The sequence below is a fragment of the Gossypium hirsutum genome, chromosome A06 (assembly GCF_007990345.1).
Source record: "Gossypium hirsutum isolate 1008001.06 chromosome A06, Gossypium_hirsutum_v2.1, whole genome shotgun sequence".
Taxonomy (NCBI): Eukaryota; Viridiplantae; Streptophyta; class Magnoliopsida; order Malvales; family Malvaceae; genus Gossypium; species Gossypium hirsutum.
Window position 1 is genome coordinate 109,484,900 of NC_053429.1, and position 3,527 is coordinate 109,488,426.

General features: G+C 37.2%; 1 non-coding gene across 1 annotated transcript; it reads right to left on the reverse strand.

Annotated features, from left to right (window-relative positions):
- Positions 1 to 3,216: 3,216 nt before the first annotated feature.
- LOC121231255 (small nucleolar RNA R71) lies at positions 3,217 to 3,324 on the reverse strand. Its single transcript, XR_005929319.1, has one exon. It is a non-coding gene; the product is annotated as a small nucleolar RNA R71 (small nucleolar RNA).
- Between the last annotated feature and the right edge of the window lie 203 nt (positions 3,325 to 3,527).

Consider the following 3,527-nt stretch of genomic DNA (forward strand, 5'->3'; position numbering starts at 1 on the left):
TATCTTAGTGTTTGATATGTCAGCAAGTAAAGACCAAACATCAAGTACCTTTAGGATTATTGCAGCCAATTACAATATCGAAGTGGAAACGGGAAAGAGTTACCATGGACTTTGTAACGGGATTACCCCATTCACCGAAAAAGAAAGATGTTGTTTGGGTAATTATCGATCTATAACGAAGTCGACACACTTTATCCCAGTACGTATGGACTTTTCATTGGATAGATTGGCTGAATTATATGCCTTAGAGATTGTAAGGCTACACGGAGTGCCAATATCCATCATATCAGATAGAGATCCTCGGTTTACATCCCGGTTTTGGAGTAAGTTGTAAGAAGCTCTGGCACTCATTTATCCTTAAATAGATGGACAATCCGAACATGTAATACAGATTTTAGAAGACATGCTTCGGTGTTGTGTACTTGAATTTGGAGGTAACTGGGAAAAATACCTTCCTTTGATCGAATTTGCTTATAATAACAATTATTAGTCTAGTATTAAAATGGCTAGGTATGACGCTCTATGTGGTTGCAAATGTAGAACTCCATTGTATTGGATAGATTTAAGTGAGAAAAAGATACATCGAGTTGATTTGATCCAATAAACTGAAGAAAAGGTGAAGATAATTCGAGACAGTTTGAAAGCAACCTCAAACCGTCAAAAATCTTATGCCAATTTAAAATGGAAAGAGATAGAATTTCAGGTTGGTGATAAAATATTCTTGAAAGTGTCACCATGGAAGAAGGTTCTCTGATTCGGCCATAAAGGAAAATTAAATCTACGGTTCATCGGGCCATATGAGATCATTGAAATAATCGGGCCTGTTGCGTATCGGTTAGCATTACCACTGGAACTTGATACAATTCATAATGTGTTTCATGTATCCATGTTACTATGCTATCGATCAGACCCTTCACACATTATTACTCCAACAGAAGTGGAGATTCAGCCTGACAAGACATACAACAATAATCGATTAAAATACTAGCACACAAGACAAAAGAGCTAAGATATAAAAAGGTGGCTTTGGTAAAAGATCTCTGGAAATGGCATAGATTAGAGGAAGCTACTTGGGTGTAACACCTCTAACCCGTATCCGTCGCTGGAATGGGGTTACGAGGTATTATGATAAATCGTAATTTATACATATTTTTATCCCATGCTTAGCACATTTATGGATTAGTTTCTCCTTAGATTTGGTGAATTTGATGCTCCTAATTCTTTAATTTCATGTTTTATACTTAGGTGAGCATAGGAGAGTAAAAAGAGCGAGAAACAGGCCGAAAATGGAGAAAATGGACCTACATGGGAAATCAACATGGCCTGGACTTCCTCACACGGGTTAGCCACACGGCCGTGTCTATTTGGCAGGATCGAAGCACGACTTACATGGGTAGACTACACGTCTGTGCCTATTTAACAGCCTTGACATGGGCTAGAGCAATCGCATACGGGCGTGTCCCTGACGAGCCCGAGTATAGTCTTATTCAGAAAAGGCCACTTTTGAAGGCCCTTAGGCATTCCAAAGCCTATTTAAACACCTGAGGAGGCACTTAGAACAGAGACACGGGGTAGGAGGCAAGGAATTACTCAAGGGAAGTTGATTGATCCATCTCAGAAGTCGGATTCATCGTCAAGACTGAAGATTTCTCTTCAATTTCCATTCAGGGGTTTTAGGTTTTCTTTATGTTTTGTGTTCATTATTCTTCTGAGATGTTTTCTTTTATAATTATAAACTAAACCCCCTGAATACCTAAGGGGAATGAAACTTAAGATGGATCTTGTTATTATTATCTGAATTGTACGATAAATATTTGACTTGTTCTTAATTATGTGTTCTTCATTCTTGTCTTAGTATTCCAGGATATTGATTCAAGTGAATGCGCTTATTCAGAGGAGAAAAAGTATCTATCTAAGAGTAAATTTGTCATAAATAAGCGGAGTTGATTGCACGCCTAGAGATAGGGTGACAAGATTTTGCCGGATTAGGGTGAAACCTAATAAGGGGATCCATAGATCGAGTTAATGCAACACTAGGGCATTAATTAGAAAGAGATTTCAATTAATCAACCTAGGGTTAGATGTTATTAGTCTCGAGAGAGAGATAATAATATAACTTAGGGATTTCTACGGATCAAGTCAAATGAATAAATCTTCTGATTCAGAGTCAAATAACAAGTGAAGTCTAGGTGGATTTTTCCTTGGGTATTGTCTTAATCAATCGAGTTTTCCCAAAAGCTCTTCCCCAATTTCTCTCTGTGCACTCTTAGTTTTGTTAATTAGTTTAGATAAAAAATCCCTTAATTTTTAGGCTACATAATAAAAAGAAAGTAATTACTAGTACTCTTGGTTCCTTTGGGTTCGGCAATCCGGTCTTGCTAAAGCTATATTACTGTTTGATAGGTACACTTGCCTTCATCGTGATAATAGTTAGTTTCAAGAATGATTAATTATAAATTTATAAAACCTATCACGAATATCACGTATCAAGTTTTTGGCGCCGTTGCCGGGGAACTAAGATATTAGGAACACTCGATTTTTGTTACTTTATCCATTTTACTTTATTTGCAATTTAAATTTTTATTTTCTTTTTTAATTTTTTCTTTTATTCGCTCCTGGCAGGTTTTTATAGTGTATGACTAGAAGAAACCTGTCGGGACCATTACTGTTTGATAGTGAGATCGATCGCATAGTTCGCAGAAACCGAAGAGAAATAAGGCGACGCTTAAGATACACAGAGGAAGAGCAAGAGGACGATACTTCAACCACAACCGATGAGATGGCTGAAAAATAGGAAAATCCACTACCTCCTGCGATTGCTGCTGATCTAGTAAAGCAAAATCCTGCTCCGCGTACTATGTATAATTATGCTAGACCTTTTTTAACAGGAACTAAATCGAGCATAGTTAGGCTTGCTGTTGCTGTAAATAATTTTAAACTGAAACCTAACACCATTCAAATGATCCAACAGTTTGTTCAATTTGATGGTTTGCAGGACGAGGACCCAAACACTCATTTAGCGAATTTCTTATAATTTTGCAACACTTTTAAAATCAATGGCGTTTCTGATGATGCCATTCACCTTTGGTTATTCCCTTTTTCATTGAGGAACAAAGCTAAGCAATGGTTGAACTCGTTACCACGAGGGTCAATCACTACTTGGGAACAAATGACCGAAAAATTTTTATTAAAATATTTTTTGCTGGCTAAAACGGCAAAATTACGTAATGATATCTCCTATTTTGTGTAGATGAATTTATAAACACTCTACAATGCATGGGAGAGATAGAAGGACCTTTCGAGAAGGTGCCCTCACCATGGGTTACCACTCTGGCTACAGGTTCAAACGTTTCACAATGGCTTGAATCCTTTGACTAGATAGATAATTGACGCAGCTACTAGAGGAACTATCAATAATAAGACACCTGAGGATGCTTATGAATTCATAGAAAAGATGTCACTAAATAACTATCAGTGGCAAGTCATAAGGATAACACCGATCAAAGCAGCTAGCGTTTTTAACGTCG